Source organism: Chiloscyllium plagiosum, unplaced genomic scaffold, assembly GCF_037043375.1.
Source record: "Chiloscyllium plagiosum isolate Xiang-an unplaced genomic scaffold, Cpla_swu_hap1 HiC_scaffold_51, whole genome shotgun sequence".
NCBI lineage: Eukaryota > Metazoa > Chordata > Chondrichthyes > Orectolobiformes > Hemiscylliidae > Chiloscyllium > Chiloscyllium plagiosum.
The window spans coordinates 42,433,391-42,458,510 of NW_028270189.1; the positions used below are offsets into that span (position 1 = coordinate 42,433,391).

Here is a 25,120-nt window from a genome sequence, read left to right on the forward strand (position 1 = left end):
CTGCCATTCCCCGGAACGTTCTGTCCCTGACATTCTATAACTGACATTCCCCGGAACGTTCTGTCCCTGACATTCTATAACTGACATTCCCCGGAACGTTCTGTCCCCGACATTCTATAACTGACATTCCCCGGAACGTTCTGTCCCCGACATTCTATAACTGACATTCCCCGGAACGTTCTGTCCCCGACATTCTATAACTGACATTCCCCGGAACGTTCTGTCCCTGACGTTGTTTGTGAACGGCCGGACGTCAGTGAATTGAACAAACGATAAGATCCCGAGGGGAGAGATCCCGTTCCAGGGAGAAGGAGACACTGTTCCCGAAGGCCCCCCAGGCAGTTAAAGGGGTGAATACGTTTTCCCTGCGTTTACATTTCTCCACGTCACAGGATCGACTACAATTTAGAACAAAATACAGAAATTCCCAAACTCCGTCTGTCTTCAGGAAACTGGGAGAGAATCCTTCAGGATACCCTCCGTATTAGGAATTGGGAAGGAGTGACCTGTGTCTGGTCTCGAGTGATCGAGTGTGTGGGAATGTTCTAGAAACCATCTGTCCTGATGGATGTGTCTCTGTGTGTTTGGCGAGGGAGGGTTCCTTGTGATTTATGTCACATTTTTGTCAGTAATTCCCACCTTCCCATTTGTTATTCCAGCTCCAATTATTTTAATAAATCACTGAATACAGGAACACATTTGGAAATCTCACTGGGTCCCTGATCAAACGGGTCCCTTTGCCTCCAGGCTGAAGGATAATGGGTTTGTTTTCCTTCCTCACAGTTAACGTAGTGACCATCTACGTCCTGCTTTATAAAGATTGTGGATTGTCTCCATGTGTCAGACGTTACCTGGGGGCCATGGCAGCGGCGGATCTCCTGGTCATTATCCTCGACCTGATCCTGAGACACATTCCCATTGTTTATTGGGAACAGTTTTATTTCCTGAGGGACTCCGTCCCCGTGTGTAATATCCACGCCGTCCTGCTTTATGCAGCCACTGACTGTTCTGTCTGGTTCACCGTCACTTTCACCTTTGATCGGTTTGTGGCCATTTGTTGCCAGAAGCTGAAAAGTAAATATTGCAGTGAGAAGACGGCGGCTGTGGTTCTGGGAGCAGTGACTGTGCTGAGCTGTTTAAAGGACATTTCCTGGTATTTTATTCTCACGGCTCGGTATCGGCTGATGAACTCCCCCTGGTTTTGTGATGTAACAGCCGCTGTTCTATCCTCCAGTGTCTGGGTCACAATCGAGTTCCTCCACCACATTCTAACCCCGTGTGTCCCATTTCTCCTGGTTCTGCTGCTCAATGTTCTCACCGTCAGACACATTGTAGTGACCAGCAGAGCCCGCAGGAGACTCCGTGCTCACACCAATGGGGACGCTCAGTCTGACACTGAAATGAGAAACCGAAAAAAATCCATCATTTTACTGTTTGTGATCTCGGCCAATTTCATCCTGTTATGGTCAACGTTAATGCTGTATTCTATATGGAACCGGATTTTGTATGTTGGGTATGAGTCTGTGTATCTCGATGACTTTGTGAAGGAATTGGGCTTCATGCTGCAGCTCCTCAGTTGCTGCACAAACACCGCGATTTATGCCGTGACCCAGACTAAGTTCAGGCAGCAGCTGAAGAATGTGCTGAAATATCCCTTCACCCAGATCCATCCATCCATCAAATTCCCTCATTAATCAATCCATCCGGGATTTTCTCATTTCAGTTCAGTGTTTCAGCGATGGGGCAGCCTGTCGCTATGGTAACAGACTGAGGGTAGCGCTGGGTTGTCCATCCTTATCCCACAGGGGGGTTACAGGGAAACATGTCAATGTTTCTCACAACTCAGGGGCCAGTGAGAAAAGGCACCATCCCACTGACTGTATTCATCACTTCCATTTGTAACCAATAAAAATGTTGATTAAAGCGTGCCGAGCAGCAGAGTGAACGGTGTTGGTGTGTGTCTTTGTGTTGGAGAAGCTGAGATGGTGAGAGACAGACTCAACCCCAAGTCCTGGTCCTCAGGGAAGTGGAGGGCACTGGGCCCTGAGCTCAGGAGCTGGGTTTAACTCCCTCTGTCCCCACCCCCCTACTCCAACCTGGCCTCCCCATTTCCTCTCCCCGACTCTTCCTCCTCAATTCTCTCCCTCTCTTTCTCTTTCTGCACACTGTGTCTCTCTCACCTCCTCTCCCTTTTACTCTCTCTGGTCCCCTCTCAGACACCGCCCCCAACCCCGGATTCTCCACCTGCCTCCACTATTCTTTCTGCCTCACTCTCCCCCCCTCACACCCCCAACATGAGTTTCTCCACCTGCCTCCATTCTTCTCTCTCCCCCTCACCCTCACTCTCCTGCTGTCTCTGTCTCCCTCCCGCAATGTCGTCTCTACCCCATTTTCCCCACCTCCCACATCTCTCAATCATCTCACCCCCACCCCCCACACGCAGCCTCACCACAAACACCCAGTCTCTAGGTCAGAGGGAGAGGGAAGGACCAGGGAGACAGAGTGTGTCAGAGAGAGAGGAAGGGCAGGACAGGAGGGAGAGAGATTGAGTCAGAGAGAAACGGAGGGAGGTGGGGAGAGAGAGAGACACCGAGGGAGGGGGATCGAGAGTGAGAGAAGAGGGAGAGAGAGAAATAGGGGAGGACATAATGAGGGCCGGGGGGAGACCGGGGCGGGGGGGACAGGGAGAGACGGGGGGACAGGGAGAGACGGGGGGACAGGGAGAGACGGGGGGACAGGGAGAGACGGGGGGACAGGGAGAGACGGGGGGACAGGGAGAGACGGGGGGACAGGGAGAGACGGGGGGGACAGGGAGAGACGGGGGGACAGGGAGAGACGGGGGGACAGGGAGAGACGGGGGGACAGGGAGAGACGGGGGGACAGGGAGAGACGGGGGGACAGGGAGAGACGGGGGGACAGGGAGAGACGGGGGGACAGGGAGAGACGGGGGGACAGGGAGAGACGGGGGGACAGGGAGAGACGGGGGGACAGGGAGAGACGGGGGGACAGGGAGAGACGGGGGGACAGGGAGAGACGGGGGGACAGGGAGAGACGGGGGGACAGGGAGAGACGGGGGACAGGGAGAGACGGGGGGACAGGGAGAGACGGGGGGACAGGGAGAGACGGGGGGACAGGGAGAGACGGGGGGACAGGGAGAGACGGGGGGACAGGGAGAGACGGGGGGACAGGGAGAGACGGGGGGACAGGGAGAGACGGGGGGACAGGGAGAGACGGGGGGACAGGGAGAGACGGGGGGACAGGGAGAGACGGGGGGACAGGGAGAGACGGGGGGACAGGGAGAGACGGGGGGACAGGGAGAGACGGGGGGACAGGGAGAGACGGGGGGACAGGGAGAGACGGGGGGACAGGGAGAGAGGGAACAGAGAAACGTGGGACAGAGAGAAGGGGGGATAGTGAGACGGGGGCAGAGGGAGAGAGAGAGGGAGAGAGGGTCGGCAGAGGGGGGGCGGCAGAGAGAGAGAGAGAGAGAGGGGCGGCAGAAAGAGAGAGAGGCGGCAGAGAGAGAGAGAGAGAGGGGCGGCAGAGAGAGAGAGAGAGAGAGAGGGGCGGCAGAGAGAGAGAGAGAGGGAGGGGCGGCAGAGAGAGAGAGAGAGAGGGAGAGGGGCGGCAGAGAGAGAGAGAGAGAGAGAGAGAGAGGGGCGGCAGAGAGAGAGAGAGAGAGAGAGAGAGGGCGGCAGAGAGAGAGAGAGAGAGAGAGAGAGGGGCGGCAGAGAGAGAGAGAGAGAGAGAGAGAGAGGCGGCAGAGAGAGAGAGAGAGAGAGAGAGAGAGAGGGGCGGCAGAGAGAGAGAGAGAGAGAGGGGCGGCAGAGAGAGAGAGAGAGAGAGAGAGAGAGAGGGGCGGCAGAGAGAGAGAGAGAGAGAGAGAGAGAGAGAGGGGCGGCAGAGAGAGAGAGAGAGAGAGAGAGAGAGAGGGGCGGCAGAGAGAGAGAGAGAGAGAGAGAGAGAGGGCGGCAGAGAGAGAGAGAGAGAGAGAGAGGGGCGGCAGAGAGAGAGAGAGAGAGAGAGAGGGGCGGCAGAGAGAGAGAGAGAGAGGGGCGACAGAGAGCGCGGGGGACAGAGAGAGGGGGGGACAGAGAGAGGGGGGACAGAGAGAGGGGGGACAGAGAGAGGGGGGGACAGAGAGGGGGGGGACAGAGAGGGGGGGGACAGAGAGGGGGGGGGACAGAGAGGGGGGGGGACAGAGAGGGGGGGGACAGAGAGGGGGGGGGGACAGAGAGGGGGGGGGGACAGAGAGGGGGGGGGACAGAGAGGGGGGGGGACAGAGAGAGGGGGGGACAGAGAGGGGGGGGGACAGAGAGGGGGGGGGACAGAGAGAGGGGGGGGGACAGAGAGAGAGGGGGTGAACAGAGAGAGAGGGGGTGAACAGAGAGAGAGGGGGTGAACAGAGAGAGAGGGGGTGACAGAGAGAGAGGGGGTGAACAGAGAGAGAGGGGGTGAACAGAGAGAGAGGGGGGGAACAGAGAGAGAGGGGGGGAACAGAGAGAGAGGGGGGGAACAGAGAGAGAGGGGGGGAACAGAGAGAGAGGGGGGGGAACAGAGAGAGAGGGGGGGAACAGAGAGAGAGGGGGGGAACAGAGAGAGAGGGGGGGAACAGAGAGAGAGGGGGGGAACAGAGAGAGAGGGGGGGAACAGAGAGAGAGGGGGGGAACAGAGAGAGAGGGGGGGAACAGAGAGAGAGGGGGGAACAGAGAGAGAGGGGGGAACAGAGAGAGAGGGGGGAACAGAGAGAGAGGGGGGAACAGAGAGAGAGGGGGGGAACAGAGAGAGAGGGGGGGAACAGAGAGAGAGGGGGGGAACAGAGAGAGAGGGGGGGAACAGAGAGAGAGGGGGGAACAGAGAGAGAGGGGGGGGAACAGAGAGAGAGGGGGGAACAGAGAGAGAGGGGGGGAACAGAGAGAGAGGGGGGGAACAGAGAGAGAGGGGGGGAACAGAGAGAGGGGGGGGACAGAGAGAGAGGGGGGGAACAGAGAGAGAGGGGGGAACAGAGAGAGAGGGGGGGAACAGAGAGAGAGGGGGGAACAGAGAGAGAGGGGGGGAACAGAGAGAGAGGGGGGGAACAGAGAGAGAGGGGGGAACAGAGAGAGAGGGGGGGAACAGAGAGAGAGGGGAGGAACAGAGAGAGAGGGGGGGAACAGAGAGAGAGGGGGGGAACAGAGAGAGAGGGGGGGAACAGAGAGAGAGGGGGGGACAGAGAGAGAGGGGGGGAACAGAGAGAGAGGGGGGGGGAACAGAGAGAGAGGGGGGGAACAGAGAGAGAGGGGGGGGAACAGAGAGAGAGGGGGGGAACAGAGAGAGAGGGGGGGAACAGAGAGAGAGGGGGGGAACAGAGAGAGAGGGGGGAACAGAGAGAGAGGGGGGGAACAGAGAGAGAGGGGGGGAACAGAGAGGGGGGGAACAGAGAGAGAGGGGGGGAACAGAGAGAGAGGGGGGGAACAGAGAGAGAGGGGGGGAACAGAGAGAGAGGGGGGAACAGAGAGAGAGGGGGGAACAGAGAGAGAGGGGGGAACAGAGAGAGAGGGGGGGAACAGAGAGAGAGGGGGGGAACAGAGAGAGAGGGGGGGAACAGAGAGAGAGGGGGGAACAGAGAGAGAGGGGGGGAACAGAGAGAGAGGGGGGGAACAGAGAGAGAGGGGGGGGAACAGAGAGAGAGGGGGGGAACAGAGAGTGAGGGGGGAACAGAGAGAGAGGGGGGGAACAGAGAGAGAGGGGGGGAACAGAGAGAGAGGGGGGGAACAGAGAGAGAGGGGGAACAGAGAGATGGTGACTAGGAACTGTAGACCTCAGTGGTGGGTAAGCCGTTGGCGGCGATTCAGAAGGATAGGATTTGCATGTATTTGGAGAGTTAAGGAATGATTAGGGACACTCAACATGGTTACTTAACAGGGTGTCTCACAGACTTGATTGAGATTTTTAAGGTAGTCACCAAGAAGATCGATGAGGGCAGAGTGGCAGACATTGTTTATTTGGACTTTAGTAAAGCCTTTAAAAAGGTTGTGCAGGGGAGACGAAGTTGTAAAGTTCGATCCCATGGGATTCAGCAAGAGCTTGCCAACTGGATACAAAATTAGCTTAACAATAGGAGACAGTAATAGTGGAGGGTTGTTTTTCACACTGGAGGCCCGTGACCAGCAGTGTTCTCCAGGAATCGGTGCTGGGTCCATTTTTGTTTGTCATGTGTGTAGATGGTTTGAATTAGAATATACAAAGCATGGTTTGTTTGTGGGTGACATCAAAAACTGTTAAGGTAGACAGTAACAAAAGGTTATCCACGAATACATGATTAGATTAGATTAGATTACATTACAGTGTGGAAACAGGCCCTTCGGCCCAACAAGTCCACACCGACCGGCCGAAGCGCAACCCACACATACCCCTAACCTTACACTACGGGCAATTTAGCATGGCCAATTCACCTAACCTGCACATGTTTGGACTGTGGGAGGAAACCGGAGCACCCGGAGGAAACCCACACAGACACGGGGAGAACGTGCAAACTCCACACAGTCAGTCGCCTGAGGCAGGAATTGAACCCAGGTCTCAGGCACTGTGAGGCAGCAGTGCTAACCACTGTGCCACCGTGCCGCCCACTAAATGATATTTTCTCTCAGACAGAACAGAAAAACCTTTCTGTTTCCACAGTTAAATGCCAATTATATTCAGGTCCTGATGTCTCTGCGGACTGTAAAAACCTGTTTTTGAGATCCAAGTCTCAATTAATATCCCATAAAATGAATTCACACAACAAAACTCACAGTCAGTGCAGGATGAATAGTAAAGACAAATATTTATCTTGCACCTAACCTACACATCTCTGAAAACTATGGGCAATTTAGCTCCCAGTGCAATGGCAAAGGAGACAGGGGTTAAAGAGTGAATAATAGGTGGGGACAGAGCCCAAAGGAACATTTGGAAAGAAAAAGGACTGGATAGCGATCTGGCTGGGAGAGTGCATAGCTGTTAATGGAGGGAACAGGAACCGGTGTCTGGCAGCATCTCAGTGGATGTGATGGAAATGGTGGCTGATGTACGTTCTGCCGCAAAAAAGACCCTGAGCTTCCAGTTGCCTGCCACTTCAACACACGAGCCTGTTCCCTGGCCAACATCCCTGTCTCATACTTACTGCAATGTTCCAGTGAAGCTTGATACAAACTGGCAGAACACTCCAGAACATACCAAATTGCTCCGTATTTCAATTACAGCAATTTCCCCTCCCATGTGGTCAACAATACCCTCCACCGTATCTCCTCTACTTCCCACACCTCCGTCCTTGAATCCAACTCCTTCAACTGCAACAAGGATAGAATCCCCCAAGTCCTCACATTCCACCCAGGTACAACACATAATCCTCCACCATTTCCACCACCTACAATCAGACCCCATCAGAGATATATTTCCCTCCCTAGTCCTTTCAGCATTCCTCAGAGACCATTCTCTCTGACTTCCTTGTTAGATCCACGCTCCCCACCAACCCATCCTCCACTCCCAGGCACCTTCGCTCGCCATAGCAAGAGGTGGAAAACCTGTGCCCACACCTTCCCCTCACCTCCATCCAAGACACCAAAGGATCCTTCCACATTCAGCAGAGATAGTTCTTACATTCAAACACCTCACCTATTGAGTCCTTTGCTCTCGATGTGGTCTCCTCTACAGTGGGGAGACAGGATGCCAACTTGTGGAATATTTCAGGGAACATTTCTGGAACACATGTACCAACCAACCCCACTGCCCTGTGGCCGACACATTCAACGGACCCTCCCACTCCGCCAAGGACATGCAGGTTCTGGGCTGCCTCCATCGCCAAATCAAGCCACCCTAAGCTTGGAGGAATAACACCTCATCGTCCGCCTTGGGACCCTTCAACCACACAGCATCAATGTTTCCTCATCTCCCCTCACCCCACCTTATCCTAGCTCCAACCCTCCAACTCGGCACTGGCCTCTTAAACTGACCCACCTGTCCATCTTCCTTCCCCATTATCCACTCCACCGTCTCACCATTACCTCCCACCTGCATCTACCTATTGCCTTCCTAGATCCCTTCCCCCCCAGCCCTACACACCCCCTCCTATTTATCTCTCAGCACTCTTTCCCACACCGCACATTCCTGATGAAGGACATATACCTAAAACGGCAATTCTCCAGCTACTTGGATGCTGCCTGACCTGCTGTGCGTTTCCAGTGCCACATGTTAACGAAGCTGGAAGAACAAAACCTCATCACCCACTCGGGGACTCTTCAGCCCTTTGGCCTCAATATCAAATTCAATAATTTTAGATCCTGAACTCTCCCACGTCCTAGCATCCTAGCCCCCTACACCCCACACACCAGGCCTTGTTATTACATAGCCTGCTATTACACACTATCTGTGATTAGCCACTAACAGTCCCCATGAACAGCTATTCACCCTCCCCCAGCCAGATCGATATACACTCCTTTGTCCAATTTCTCCTATCTCTCTCTTTGCACTCTATTCCCAATCATTTACTCTTTTACCTATACCTTCTGCATATAAACCAACATTTTTCCCTCAGTCACATCAGTTCTGAGGAAGGTTCATAGGTTCAGAAATGTTAACTCTGACTTGTCTTCAAAGATGCTGCCAGACCTGCTGAGCTTTTCCAGCACTTTCTGGTTGTTGTTTATCATTTCCATCATCCACAATTTTTTCTGGTTTTTATTTAGCGGGAGCTTGTAATTCATGTCAAGCAGCCTACACCGTGTGTTTATAAACCGCCCCAGTACCCACAAACTCCATTTTTCTCCCAGTCTATGCCACTCCCTTCACACTCACTGAGTCCCCCCTCACAGTGACACTGCACCTGCACAGCTCATGGTCACGTGTTGGCCTGCTGGCCACACCCCTCATTCACTTCTATTGGCTGGAGGATCACGCCAACTCTCCTATTGGTCTGCAGCTGCTGTCAATCACCTGGGCCCCATTGTGTCATGTTGGTGGGATCCTCCCATAAGTGTTGGAGGCTGAAGGGTGACCTCATTGAGTTTTATAAAACCATGAGGGGCATGAATGGGATAAATAGACAGGTCCAGAACGAGAGGTTTAAGTTGACAGGGAAAATATTTAAAAGGGACCTAAGGGGCTTCTGTCAACCAGAGGTTGCGACATGCATTGAATTTTCGGTCAGGACACGTGGTGGAGCCTGGTACAATTACCCCATCTGAATGGGTATATGAATAGAAAGGATATAGAGGGATATATGCCAAGTGCTGGCAAATAGGACTTGATTAGGTTAAGACATCTGGTCAGCATGGACGAGTTTGACTGTTTCTGTGCAGTACATCTCTATGGCTCGATGGCTCTGCGGAGGGAGGAGCTTCATCATTCACAGCGAATGGGGCATTATCACAGAGCATAGGGGCTGGGGGCTAGTCAGCCCATTGGGGCTGTACTCTCTCCCTCTGCAGATGCTGCAAATCTGTCCCAACTCCCCTCCCAACTGTCCATAGCCTTCCAAATCTTTCCTTAAAAAGTTGAATTCCACATTTGTTTTGACACTAACTGTTGAATCTGCATTCAGCTCTTGTTCAAACTGTTCCAGATGCTCAGAACTGACTCAGTAAAATAATCTTCTCATTTTTACCTTGCATTATTTGCCAGTTACATGAATGCAGTTACTAAAAATTGTGACAAACTTTCTACTTTCCCTCTCTGTCAACTAAATATCCTGGAGACAAATCTGCTCCTGGTCGAAATCACAACAGGGGGAGGTTGAATAGGCTGGGGCTGTTTTCCCTGGCGTGTCGGAGACTGAGGAGTGACCTCACAGAGAAACATAAAATCATGAACGGCATGGACAGCATAAATAAGATAAATAGACAAAGTCTCCTCCCTGGAGTGGGGGCTTCCAGAACTAGAGGGCATAGGTTTAGGGTGGAGGGGAAAGATATAAAAGAGACCTGAGGGGCAACGTTTACACACAGAGGGTGGTACGTGTGTGGAATGAGTGGCCAGAGGAAGTGGTGGAGGCGAGTACAATTGTAACATTCATAGGTATATGAATAGGAAAGATTTGGGGGGATATGGGCCAGGTGCTGGCAGGTGGGACTAGATTGGGCTGGAATATCTGGTTGGCATGGATGGGTTGGACCGAATGGTCTGTTTCTGTGCTGTATGTCTCTGTGATGAATTTTATCCAAATAGCTAGTTCTCCTCGTATTCTATCATGTTGAACTTGCTAACCAGTCTGTTGTTATGTGGAACATTGTGTCTTCCTGAAGTCCGAGTTAACGATGTCCATGCACAAAGCCATGCTGATTCTCCCCAATTATTTGCCTTTCCAATTACATGCAAATCCTGTCCCTTAGAATCCCTTCCAACAACTTGCCTGCCACTGACTTCAGGCTCACCGGTCTATAGTTCCCTGGCTTTTCCTTACCACCTTTCTCAAATAATGGCACACATCTTCCAGCACCTCACCTGTGGTTATTGATGACACAAATATCTCAGGGAGGGGCCCAACAATCACTTCCCTAGCTTCCCACAAATTTCTGGGATACATCTGATCAGGTCCCAGGGATTTATCCACCTTTATCCATTTTAAGACATTCAGGGTATCCTCCTCTGTAACATGGACACTTGCCAAGTTATCACTATTTATTTGTGCAAATTCTCTAGCTTCCACATCGTTTTTCAGTAAAAACCAATGTGTAATATTCATATAGAATCTTTCCAAACTCCTGGGGTTCCATAGTCAGTCTTGTTGGTCTTTGAGGGTCCCTATTCTCTGCCTGGTCACTCTTTGTCCTTAGTGTATTTCTAGAATCTATTTGGATTCTCCTTAAACCTATTTCCCAAAGCCATCGCTTGTCCCCTTTTTGCCCTCCTGGTTTCCCTCAAGTATTCTCCTACTGTCTCCATACTCCTCCAGGGATCCACTCAAACCCAGCTGTCTGTACCTGCCATATCCCTCCTTCATTTTCTTGACCAGAGCCTCAATTTCTCTCGACAGGCAGCATTCTCTACGCCTCCCAGCCTTGGCCTTAACAGGAATATACTGTCTGTGTACTCTCATTGTCTCATTTTTACAGGCCTATGGAGGCAATGGCAGATGTGGACAGAGAACCAATCATTCTCAGTAAAGAGGAAGTGTTGGGAAAGGTAACAGCCTAAAGGTAAAAGGGGTGCCTGGCTGTGATGGAATGCATCCCAGGGGCTAAAAGAGATGGCCGGGAAAATAGCAAATGTGTTCATGATAATTCGCGAAAATTTGCTGGACTCTGGGACGTATCTGACAGATTGGAAAGCTGAAAATGTGATGCCACTATTTTTAAAAAAAAACACCCATTAGTTTAACTTCTGTAGTGGAGAAAATGCTTGAACCTCTCAAGGAAGTAGTAGCGAGTTATCTGGGTAGAAACTATCCCATTGAGCAGACACAGCATGGATTCATGAAAGGCAGCTCATGTTTAATGGATTTACTTGAACTATTTGAGGACATCACAAATGCGTTGGACAAGGGGGACCCAGTGGATGTGGTGTATCTGAATTTCCAGAAAGTAATCGACAAGTTGCCCAATGAAAGGCTGCTGTATAAGATAAAGGCTGCACGGCGTTAGGGTAATGTATTAGCATGGATATAGGATGGGTTAACCAACAAAAAGTAAAGAATGGGGATAAATGGGCGTTTGGATTAGTGTTGGCACTACAACTGTTTACAATTTACACAAATGTTTTGGAGTTGAGGACCAAGTGTACGGTGTCAGAGTTCACATTTGATACAAAGATGAGGTAGAGCAATGTGTGCAGAGGCCACCGTACGTCTGCACAGGGATACAGATAGGTTACGCGAGTGGGTAAGGATCTGGCAGATGGAGGACAATGTTGGGAAATGTGGGGTCATCCATTTTGGTCGAACTAACAGCAAACTGGATGATGAAATGGTGAAAACGTGCAGCATGCTGCTGTGCAGAGGGAGCTGGGTGTCCTTCTGCATGAATCACAGGAAGTTGGTTTGCAGGTGCAGCAGGTAATTAAGGCAGTGAACGGAATATTGTGCTTCCTTGCCAGAGGGATGGTTATGCTGCAGCTGTACAGGCCACACCTGGAGTACTGTGTACAGGTTTGATCTCCTTACTTCAGCAAGGATGTACTAGCACTGGATGGGGTGCAGAGAAGGGTCACTAGTTTGGGCCTGGAGTTGAGAGGGTTGGTGTATGTGGAGAGATTGAGAAAACTGATTCTATACTCATTGTAATTTAGAAGAATGGGAGGTTGGATGGGGAAAAAAAAACAAAATTATGAAGGGAGTAAGTAAGATAGAAGCAGGGAGTTTATTTTCACCAGGGATGGGTGAAACTAGAGAACACAGCGTCAAAATAAGGTGGAGCAGATTTAGGACTGAGTTCAGGAGTAACTTCTTCAGTTAAAGGGTTGTGAATCTGTGGAATTCCCTGCTGAGTGAAGCAGTTGAGCTATCAATTTTATTTGCCTTTAAGGCAAAAGGTAGATTTGTGAACAAGAAAGGAATTAAGGGTTATGGTGAGAGCAGGAATGTGGAGCTGAGGCCATGAAAAGATCAGCCCTGATCTTATTGAATGGCAGAGCAGGTTTGAGGGGTCAGATGAAGGTTTTTGCCTTGTGCCATCAAAATTGACCCTTGAAAAGTTAAGTTTCTAAATTGGACAATCTGGTCTATTATTTTCTGTAACTATTTTAAAACTAATAGAATTATCAGAGAATCCCAGAATCCCAACAGTGTGGAATGAGACCATTCGGCCCATCACATCGATACTGACGCTCAGAGTCTCCTAACCTCCCCCTGTAACGTTGCATTTTCCAGGGCCACCCAACCTACACATCCCTGAGCACTACGGGCAATTCAGCCTGGATAATCCAATCTACCCTGCACATCTTTGGACTGTGGGAGGAAACCAGAGAACCCGGATGAAATCCACGCAGACAACCCCAATAAGGTGATCATCTCTTTCTTATTTCCCAGTTCCACCCAAATAACTTCACTGGGTGGACTCCCATGAATATCCTCCCTAAGCACAAACATAATGCTATCCCTAATCAAAAACACTACTCCCCCTCCTCTCTTGGCCCCGTTTCTATTCTTCCTATAGCATCTATACTCTGAAACATTAAGCTGCCAGTCCTATCCATCCCTGAGCCACGTTTCTGTAATACCCATGATATCCCAGTGCCATGTTCAAAACCATACCCTAAGCCCATCTGCCTTCCCTGTCAGGCCTCTTGCATTGAAATAAATGCAGTGTAACTGCTCAGTCTGACCTCATTCTCTGCTTTGCCCTTGCCTGCCTTGACTATTTGACCTCAGAACTGTACCAGCCTCAGACATACCTCTTTTCTCACTATCTATTTGCAATCACACCCACTCCCTCACTGGTTTAATGCCTCCTGAGTAGCATTAACAAATCTCCCTGCCCAGATATTAGACACCTTCCAAATCAGGTACAATCCATCCTTCTTATGCAGGTCAACTCTACTCCAGAGGAGATCACAATGATGCAAAAATGTGAATCATTTTCCCCTGCACCAGCTCCTTCCAGCACCTCCTCCTCCTCTGTAATATGGACATTTTTCAAGATATCACCATTTATTTCACCACATTCTATATCTCCCATGTACTTCTTCACAGTAAACACTGATGTAAAGTACTTGTTTCCCTATCTCGCCCATCGCCTGAAGCCCCACACAAAGACTGCCTTGCTGATCTCTATTTTCTCCTAGTTAGCCTTTTGTTCTTAATGTATTTACAAAAGCCCTTTGGATTATCCTTAACCCTATTCGCCAAAGCTATCTCACGTCCCCTTTTTGCCTCCTGATTTCCCTCTTAATTATACTCCTACTGCCTTTATACTTGAAAATGTTTTGGATTGGAATAAATGCAAAATATTACATCTTGATAAAACAAACCAGGGTAGGACTGACACTCAATAAAAGTAGGACCTTGAGTAGTGATATGGGAACAAAGAGACAGAGGGCTTCACGTCTTTGAAGTTTGTGTCACATGTAGACAGGGTGGTTAAGAAGGTGCTTAGCACACTTACCGTCATTGTTCAGACCTTTGAATACAGGAGTTGGGACGTTATGTTGAGGATGTACAGGATGTTGGAGAGGCCTTTTCTGGAATACTCTGTCCAGTTCTGGTTGTGCTGTTATAGGAAGGATATTATTAAATTGGAGCAGGTTCAGAAGAGATTTACCTGCATGTTGCCATGAATGGAGGGATTGTGTTCTAAGGAGAGGCTGGATAGGCTGGGATTGTTTTCCACTGCAGTGCATGAGGTTGAGGGGTGACCTTATTAGAGGTTTATAAAATCAGAAAAAGAGTGCAGATAAGGTGAATAGCCGGGGGAGAGGGGGATTCAAAACTTGGGTGCATTCATTTTGAGAAGAAATGAGAAAGGTTTGAGAAAAGACATAAGGGTTTTAAAAAAAAACATACGTGTGGAATGAATTTCCAGAGGAATGAATACAATTACAATATTTAAAATACATTCAGATAAGTACATAAATAGGAAATATTTGGATGGATGTGGACCAAGCGGAGGCACGTACACTTAGTTCAGTTTGGAATTATGGTTGGCATGGACTGGTTGCACCACAGGGCCTGTTTCCTTGCTGTATAACATTATGACTCTAATCCTCACTAACTCTAAATTCCTCCATCCTCAACTCTCCTGATCACTGTCACCTCATCCAGCCTCACAACTCTTCCTTATTTATATAATTCCTCACCAGCCACAGAACGCTCCCTATCTCATGTCCTCCAGTTTCTCAAATCTCTGCGATATGTGCCTTTCTTTAGTTCCAGCCTTGAGGATGCCCTCATTCACTCCGATTGGTTGGAAGACAAACTGGTACGACCTGGTCCTCTAGTACTGCCCTCTGCCCCCTATTGGCCTGTGCTGACATCAATCACACGAGACCCATTGTGAGGTGAGTGGTGGGATCCTCCCTCTCTCTGCCCTGGAATGAGCTTCATCATTCACAGTGAATGGGGCAGTATCTCAGAGCACAGGGGCTGGGGGCTATTCAGCCCATTGGGACTGTACTCTCTCCCTCTGGAGATGCTGCACATCTGTCCCAATTCCCTTCCCATTTGCCCATAGCCCCCCAAATCTTCCCCTAAAAAGTAAAATTCCAAATCTGTTTATGAATAACTGCTGAGTCTGTGTCCAGCTGCCAATCAGACAGTTCCAGATGCTCAGACTTTACTGAATAAAATAATGTTCACATGTTCACATATTATTTGCCAATTACCTGAAAATAGTTACTAAAATTGTGACATTGTTCACAATTCCCTTCTCTCTGCAAATTAAATATCCAAGACACAAATTTGCAGCTGGTCAAACTCACTGCTTAACCGTCTCAGCTCCAAGGACAATTATCTGTGCTTCTGCTAGCTCTCCACAAAAGAGGAACACATCTTATTTTCATTTATTCGTGTCATAGAGATGTACAGCACAGAATCAGACCTTTGGTCCAATTTGTCCATGCCAACTAGGAATCCTAATCTAATGGAATCCTATTCCCAGCTATTGATCCGTATCCCTCGAAACCCTTCCTATTCATGTACCCAATCAGATGCCTTTCAAATGTTGTAATTGTATCAGCCTCCACTACTTCATCTGGCAGCTCATCCAATACACACACCACACCCAGCTTGAAAACTTTGCTTCTCAGATCCCTTTTAAATCTTTGCTCTCTTGACTTAAGCCCATGTGATCTTGTTTTGGAACCACCTAACCTGGGGGGGGGAAAGACCCTGGCTGTTCACCTTATCCATGCCCCTCATGATTTTACAAATCTACATGAAGTCACCTCTCAATCTTTGACTCTCCAGGGAAATTACCCCCAGCCTCTCCCTGTAGCCCAAATCCTCCAACCCTGGCAAAGTCTTTGTCAATCTTGTCTGAACTCTTTCAAGATTCAGAACATCCTTCCCAGAACAGGGGATTTTGAACTTAAAACAGAATTCCTGAAATGGCTTAATCAATTTCCTGTCCAGCCACAATATGATGTCCCAGCTTCTGTATTCAATGCATCGACCAATAAATATAAGCATACCAAACACCACCTTCACTAGTCTGCCTATCTGCGACTCTACTTTCAACGAACAATGAATCTGAACTCCATGGTCTCTTTGTTCAGCAACACTCCGAAGGACTTTACCATTAAGTGTATAAATCCTGCCCTGATTTGCCTTTCCAAAATGCAGCACCTCGCATTTGTCTAAATTGAACTCCGTCTGCCATTCTTTGCTCCAATGGCCCATCTGATCAAGATCCTGTTGTATTCTGAGCTAACCTTCTTCGCTGTCCACTACACCTCCAATTTTGGTGTCTTCTGTAAACCCACTGATTATATCTCATATATTCACATCCAAGTCATTTATTTGAGGACCGAATATCCATTCCTGCAGCACACTGCTGCTCACACGCCTCCAGTCCGCAAAGCAACCCTCCATCACCACCCTCTGCCTCCTACCTTCAAGCCAGTTTTGTATCCAAATGGCTAGTTCTCCCAACATTCCATGTTATCTAACCTTGCTAACCAGTCTGCTTTGTGGAACATCGTTCAGTGTCCATATAGACAACGTCCACAGTCTGCCTTCATCAATCATCTTTGTCACATCTTCAAAAAAACTCAATCAAGTTAGAAAGAGAGAATTACTCACACAAAGTCATGTTGACTATCCTTAATCTTTCCTGGTCTTTCCAAATACATGTAAATCCTATCCCTCAGAATCCCTTCCAATAACTTGCCTACCACTGACTTCAGGCTGCCTGTTCTCTTGTTCCCTGGCCTTTCCTTACCACCTTTTTAAAATAACAACACCTGTCTTCCAGCACCTCACCTGTCACAAACGATGATATAAATACCTCAGGGAGGGGCACTGCTTTCCTAGCTTTCCACAAATTTCTGGGATACACCTGATCAGGACCCAGGGATTTATCCACCTTGATGCCATTTAAGACATCCAGTACCACCTCCTCTGTAACATGGACACTTTTCAAGTTATCACTGTTGTTAACTATCAAGTTCTCCAAACTCTCCAGAAAAGAGTAGCATAGTATCTCTCCCACCTCCTGTTGTTCTACAGATGGCCTTCTTGATCTTTAAGAAGTTGTATTCTTTGTCTGTTTTTTCTTTTATCCTTGATATATTTGTAGAATCGCTTTGGATTCTACTTAAACCATTTCCTAGAGATATTTCATGTTCCCTTTTTGCTCATCTGATTTCCCTTGAGCATATTCCTGTAAAAACATGAACCTTTACTCCCAATTCCTCCGCCTCTGCCATATCTGCTTCCAGGAGAAGCAATTCTACTCCAGGACATCCCAGAAAGGATTCCTATTTCAAGGACTGCATTTCCCTCCCACGTGATCAACAATGCCCTCTAATGCATATCCTCCACTTCCCGTACCTCCACCTTCCCCCCACCCCTCCAACCACAATAAGAATATAATCCACCGGTCCTCACCTGCCACCCCACGAATCTCCAGATACAGCGCATTAACCTCTGCAATTTCCGCTACCTACAGTCAGACCCCACCACCAGGGATATATTTCCCTCCCCAGCCCTTCCACAGAGACCATGGGATATTTGGTGCTGATGTGCTGCCCCACTGATACCTCAGTCACTCACCCTGCCCAATGGTCTAGTGATACTATCGCTAGATGGATAATCCAGACACCCAGATAACGTTCTGGGGCCTAGGATTTGGATCCCGTCACAGCAGACAGTGGAATGTGAATTCAATAAAAATTTGGAAGTAAGAATCTATTAAAGACCATGAATCCATTGTTGATTGTTGCAAAAAAAAAACCATGAGATTCACTAATATCCTTCATGGAAGGAATCTGCCATCCTTACCTGGTCTGGCCTGCATGTGACTCCAGACCCACAGCAACGTGGTTGAATCTTAACTGCCCTTGAGGCCCAGCCAGTGACACCCTCATCCTGTGAATGAATTAAAAAAGGTCAAGTCTTGTATACAATCATACTATTCTTACAGATAAGTGATCTGTTGGTAATTTGCTTCTCAATTCCCGGCTGACTATTTATTTCTCAGTTCCACCTGTACAACTTGCCTGGATGTACTTCCAGGAATATCCTCCTGAAGCCCAGCCATAATGTTATCCCTCATCAAAACCACCTCACCCCCCTGCTCTGTTGCCCCCTTTCTATCCTTGCTATAGCATCTATACCTTGGAACATTAGGAATTGTTAGGACCAGTAGCTTAAGTCATACCTCTGTAATTGCTGTAATATCCCAGTGCCATTTTCAAAACCATACCCTGAACTCCTCTGCCTGACCTATCGGGCCTCCTGCATTGAAATAAATGCAGTGTAACTGCTCAGTCCTACCTCATTCTGTGCCTTGCCCTTGCCTGCCTTGACTGTTTGACGCCTGAACTATACCAGCCTCAGACTTGGCTCTTTCCTCACTCTTTTGAGTTTACCTCCATTCCTTCACTGGTTTAATGCCTCCTGAATAGCACTAGCAACTCTTCCCTTTCAGTGCAGGTACAATCCATCCTTCTGATGGAGGTCAATTCTACCCCACAAGAGATTCGAATGATCCAACAATGTGAACTCTTCTATTCCTATGTCATTGATACCAATAAACAACAGCCTCCCCTCAAAATGGTTACTCTCCCCTTGAAGAATATTCTCTCCCTCTCTGAGACATTCTTATACAAAAATTACACATTCGAATAATAAACCTTACACTCATTACATCATTATAAAAAGATTACATAACACATGATGGTTTGGGGAGACCTTTTGAGAGAATGTGATGATTCAAAGGAGAATTTTTAAGCAGCAAAAGGGATTGATCTGGAATGCAATACTCACAATGCGAATATCCAGGTCCTGATGTACTGAGTAATTCAGAGTTTGGCAGAACATTTACTGAGATTACCATCTGAATGTCCACCTGTAATATCCTGTAATACAAGTTTATAAAATCTGTCACTCTCAGTTCAAGTTAGAAACCCACACCATCCCCTCCTCCTGGCGCAGGATTACTGTACATAGTTACAACAGGTCATCAGGAAGGGGAATGGAATGTTTTGTTTAGAGGGTTTTCAGTATGAGAGTTTGGAGTATATACCTGAGAGTAACATGAGGAAGTGGTGGTGAGACCACCATATCTGGAGTAAAGTGAGCAGTTTTGGTCCCTTTAGATACGGAAATGTGTCACTTTATTGGAGGCATTTCAGGAAAGATTCACGAGTAGAAAGTCCGGACTGCAGATGCTGGAGATCAGAGCTGAAAAATGTGTTGCAGGAAAAGCGCAGCAGGTCAGGCAGCATCCAAGCAGAAGGAGAATCAACGTTTTGGGCATAAGCTGAAGAAGGGCTTATGCCCGAAACATTGATTCTCCTGCTCCTTGGATGCTGCCTGACCTGCTGTGCTTTTCCAGCAACACATTTTTCAGCAGGGAAGATTCACTGGGATGATCCCTGGTTTGGATGGATTATCTTTTAAATAAAGGCTGAACAGGTTGGGACTCTACTCACTGGATTTTGGAGAAAGAGAGGTGATCTCATTGAGACAGATGGGATTCTTAAGGGGTTTGACAGGATAAATACTGAGTGGATGTTTCCGAGTGTTAATACTGAAAAGGGAGTCTGGAAACAGATTCTGGGTCAGTCGCGGAATCAAGGGTTCTGCTTCAGATTCGTCAAGTTTAAGGCGACACAGAGGCGGGTAAGGGGTTTCAGTCGCAATGGAGCTGGGGTGAGGTGGAGACAAACAATGTTTAAGAGATTGGAATTCCCTGGTGTTTGGGATTGTGCAGATGTCTGATCAGAAGGTCACCTTGGGGTCAAATATAACAGCAATATTGTGAAGAACATATTTCTGCCTCAGACAGTTACCAGGGAGAGGGAGAGGCTCAGCAGTAAGAGAAAGGAATTTGGAATAACAACTGAAGGCAATGGGTTTAACCGTGACAATGTTTCACTGGAGGAAACTGCAGCTAATCGAGTAGTGGGAATGTGATAAGCAGTTTGGTAACTGAGTAACAGTGGAGTAATGGAGAGGGATGATGGGGAGGGAGAGCTGGGCAGTGTCAGTGTACATGTGAAACCTAACATGGTGCTTTTTCACAATGTCAACTCCTGGCAGTATGTAGGTGAGATAGAGGAGAGAGCAAGGATAGATACTGGAGGGACACCAAATGCAAGGAATTCAGAAAGGAAAGAGAGAGTGGAAATGGAGCAGGATTTTCCAAAAACCGTGAGGTCAAAAGGAGGTTTTTCAAAGAAGGGGAGAGAAGGGCATAACCAGAAAAGACAGACCGACAGAACAAGATCTGTGAATCGGTGAGGAGGAGGAGGAGACAGAGTGTTGGAAAGTCTGTGATTTAGCGAGCGTTGGGTAAATTGTTAAGATGAGCTCTGATAAGGCTTAACAAGAGACTGGAGAAAGATGTAGGTTTAGGACAAAAACCAGGAACACCACGTGAGGCAGTTTGGCTCAGTGGGCTAGTGGGAGGGAGGGAAGCAGCAGATCGGATTATCTCAGTCATGGTGACAGAGAAACTCCATGTGCCCCTCACTCGTTGTTGGAGGGGAGGATGGAGGAGACAGGATGATGGACAGTGTTTTACAAGAAACAAATCCAGGGTTAGTGATATTTAAAATGAGTGAACAAACCTGATGTATTTAGCTTTTATCCAGAATATTAAAACAAACGACTGAAGTCCTGGTTCGAATCCCGTCTTGGCAGATGGTAGAATCTGAATTCACGAGAAATAACTGGAATTAGGAATCTCCTGATCTCCATGGAATCATTGTCAATGGTGAAAAAAATCCTGCCAACCTGACAGCAGCCCATCCAGCTACTCACTGTACTAATCACTGCCAAGTCTCAACACAGGAATGAAACTGGATGGACCATGTGGCATCTAACAAGGCACCAGAAATTGCAATCACAGAATCAGCCCTCTCAATGCTGCAACGTCCTCCTCACTAACATCTAGTTTTTGGTGCCAAAACGTGGAGAGCTGTACCTCAGACTAGTCAAGAAGCAGCCTGACATAGTCATATTCACGGAATCATCCCTTACAGACAATGACCAGACACCACCATCACCATCCCGAGATATCGAGAGTGTGGTGATGGAAAAGCACAACAGGTCAGGCAGCATCAGAGGAGCAGGAGAATCGACGTTTTGAGCCTCAGCCCTTCATCAGCCTGACCTGCTGCGCTTTTCCAGCACCAGACTCTTGACTCTGACCTCCGCACCTGCAGTCTTCAATTTCTCCTAAAATCTCTGGATATGTCCTGTCCCACCGGCAGGACAGACCAGACAGAGGTGGTGGCACAGTGGTGTACAGACAGGGAGGATTCGCCCTGGGAGTCTCATGGCTCCTGCTGATTACCACGTACTGTCCTCCCTTGGCTGATGAATCAGTTCTCCTTCGTGTTGAACAACATTTGGAGGAAGCACTGAGGCAATAAAATGGTGTCAAACGTACTCTGGGTACAGGATTTCAATGTCCACAATCGAGACTAGCTCTGCAACAGAATTACTGACTGAGCTGGCCAGGTCCTAAAGGACATAGCTGCTCAACTGAGTCTGCAGCGGGTGGTGAGGGAACCAACAAGAGGGAAAAAAACATTCTTGATCTCATTGTTATGAATTGACCAGCTGCAGATACGTCTGGCCATACAGTATCGGTAAGAACGACCATCACATGTTCCTTTTGGAGACAATGCCTTGCCTTAAAGTTGAGAAAACCTCCACTGTGTTGAGTGGCACCATCACCGTTCTAAATGAGACAGACTTCAAAGAGATGTAGGATCTCAAACAGGGTATCTATGAGGTACTGTGGGACATCAACAGCAGCAGAACTGTACTCCAGCACAATCTGTAATCTCATGGGGTTGTAAATCCTGCTCTCACCCATCACAATGGACAGTAAAGGAGGGCATGCCATGAGCAGCACCAGGCAGACCGAAAAATGAAGTGCTAATCTGGTGAAGCTATCAAACAGAATTACCTGCATATCAAACAGCATCAGCAGCAAGCAACAGAGCTAAGTGATCCAACATCAAATGGAACAGATCGGAGCTCTGCAGTTCTGCCACATCCAGTTGTGAATGGTGATGGACAATTAAACAACTCACTGATGGAAGCATCACAGATATCCCCACCTTTACTGATGGAGGGGCCTCACACATCCATTCACCAGATAAGATGACAGCATTTGCAGCAATCTGCATCCAGAAGTGCAAAGTGGGATGATCCATCTCAGCCTTCTCCAGTGGTTTCCAACATCACAGATGTGAGTTTTAAGCCAGTTCGATTCAGTTTGAATAACATCAAGAAATGGTTAAGTCGTGCAAAGGTTACAGGCCCTGCCAATATTCTGGCAATAATACTGATGGCTTGTGCTCCAGAACTTGCCACCAACCGAGCCAAGTACCGCTCCAGCACTGGCATCTACCAAAAATGCGAAACATTGCCCAGGGATGTTCAACACAAAAACACAGGGCAATCCAACCCAGGCAATTTCCATCTATCAGTCCACACTCGATCAGCAGTAAAGTGATGGAAGTAGTCATCAACAGGGCTACCAAGCAGCAGCTGCTCAACAACAGCCAGCTGAGCGACACTCACTTTAGGCTCCACCAGGGCCACTCAGCTCCCGATTGTGTCACCGCCTGATTCACAACCTGACAACCAGCTGAATCCCAGAGGTGAGGTGAGGGTGATAGCTCAGTCCCACTCCAAGATCACTATTTCTAGCTGATTTCACCCTTGTCTCAGCTCATATACTTTCATCCACATTGTGTTATCTCTAGACTTCATTATCCAAACTCACTCCCTGGCCAGCTTCCCACATTCAACCTCCCTTTAATCTCAAGAACATCTAAATATCTGCTTGTTGATTCATCAAAAGTCTCCTATTCATAAGCAACAACATAGAGTCATAGAGATGTACAGCATGGAAACAGACCCTTCGGTCCAACCCGTCCATGCCAACCAGATATCCCAACCCAATCTAGTCTCACCTGCCAGCATGTGGCCAATATCCCTCAATTTAAATTTCTCACACTTGATTTAATTCCTGGCTGTGATAATCCCTAGCCTCCTGCACCACACACCCTTTGAGACCTCGACAACCCATTTTCTTTGAGACTCCCAACCATTTGTTAATTCATTACTTCATCTGTGTGGCTGTTTCTACAGTTGCTGAAGCAGCATGGTCTGAAATTCGCAGCCAAAATCTCACAGGTCTGCTTTCCACCTTTAAGACATCCCTCAAAACCTGCTTTTAGTCACCTGACCTAATATCTCCATCTCTGGCCTTATGTCTAAAGTTCTCAATAGTATTTTTGTGAAATTATAAGCATGATAATAAAACTACAAACTGTTGTTGATTTGACATTATCTTCAAATCATCACTGTTGCTGTAATGAATACTCTGTAATGTCTCTTACCCAACCACATTGTCGGAGCACCTTCACCACACAAACTGCAGCTGTACAAGAAAGTCAAACATCACCCTCTCCACAGGCAACAGGGTTTTGGCATTAATCACTGGTATCTGTGGAAGGAGAAACACAGTTGATGTTTCATGGAGTGCAAAATGGATTTACAGGGAATGAAAATGGTGCAGAATTTGATAATCAGAAATGGAAGGAAAATACATTTGCTTATTGGAGAAAAGAATTCTTGACTGTCAAAAATATTCAAGAAAAAAGTAATCTGATAATAGAGCAGCGCATGGTCAGGGGCTGGGCCACAGTGAAAAACTCATTTGCAAAGGTCTATAAAAGTAATAATACAGTAGTAAACAGACCAAAAGTACACCCATGGTTCGAGACTGAGGAAGCTAGATATTGACAAAGTGGTGATGAGGGAGCCCAGAGGTGAATCAGAGCAGTATTGGCTGCTATGATCACAATGACTCTATACCAGAGAAAGGCTGCACATGCGCCTGGCTGCACCTTGCCCCCTACAAAGATGGCGGCTCCGCACGTGTCCAGTGAATCGTTGTCCCGAATAAAGATGGCGGCGCTCACTCTGGCCTGCAGCCGCGCTGAGGCAATTCCCCATTTACTGCAAACACGGGACTGGGACGTTCAAATTTGTATTTTCCGATGCGCACAATTTGTTTGTAAAACCTCTCCGCTCATATCAACACAGTTTTTCTCCGCTTCCCTGTTTATTTCTTTCCTTACCGTATCCTTTCTCTCCACAACTTCCCGAGCATTCATTACAGCGACTCTGCGCCGCGCGCGAGGGGGATCACATGGTTTAGTTTAGCTCCGCCCTTCATTCACGTTGATTGGTTGGAGGACTAACATCCCGCTCGGTCCTCCAGCTCCGCCCACCGTCCTTTCATTGGTCCGGTGCTGACATCAATCACCCGGGTCCCTTTGTTGGCTAGAGCATGCGCAGTGTGTCCTGCTTTAGCTGATATGTTGGGTCATGTGATGGGAGAGTTTACTGAGGGTAAGAATTCCCTTTGTGTGAGCTCTGCAGTAGATTTCCTTTATTCATGGAGGGAATTGCCTTCCTACTCATGACTGTATAGCTGTGATTGATGAATCAATGCCATCTGAATCAGTACATAAACACCACTTTTTCACATCTGAGATCTTTAGCACATTGTATCACGCTCTTCTTTGGAAACAAAAAAAACATGAAACGGAGACTCAAGGAATCGGAGCAGGAGTAGGACATTCATCCCCTTCAGCTTGTTCCCCCATTCTATCAGATCATGGCTGGGCCAACCCAGACCTCAACACCTCTTTTGTGCTTGATCCGCATAGCCCTCAACTGCTCAATATTTCAAAAATCTATCTGCCCTCTTTTAAAATAATTTGTGATTGAATCATAGATTCCCTACTGTGTGGAAACAAACAGGCCCTTCAGCCCAACAAGCCAGAATAACCCACCGAAGAGTAACCCAACCATTCCCCTCCCACATTTAACTTTCACAATTGTTTGGGCGAGAAAATTCTACCCATTCACTGAGAGAAAAAATTCTTTACTTTTTCTAAAATGTATGTTCCCTTCGTAATATCCCCTGGTTTGAGACTTCACTGGTGCTCGAAGATCTAGTCAACATCTACCCTGTCA

General features: G+C 48.1%; 1 long non-coding RNA gene across 1 annotated transcript; it reads right to left on the reverse strand.

Moving 5' to 3' along the window:
* Positions 1–1,052: 1,052 nt before the first annotated feature.
* LOC148135229 (uncharacterized) lies at positions 1,053–24,302 on the reverse strand. Its single transcript, XR_015755534.1, has 7 exons — positions 24,217–24,302; positions 23,473–23,579; positions 20,680–20,762; positions 18,872–18,963; positions 17,885–17,971; positions 14,052–14,156; positions 1,053–1,067 (listed from the first exon to the last, which is right to left on the reverse strand). It is a non-coding gene; the product is annotated as an uncharacterized LOC148135229 (long non-coding RNA).
* Positions 24,303–25,120: the final 818 nt, after the last annotated feature.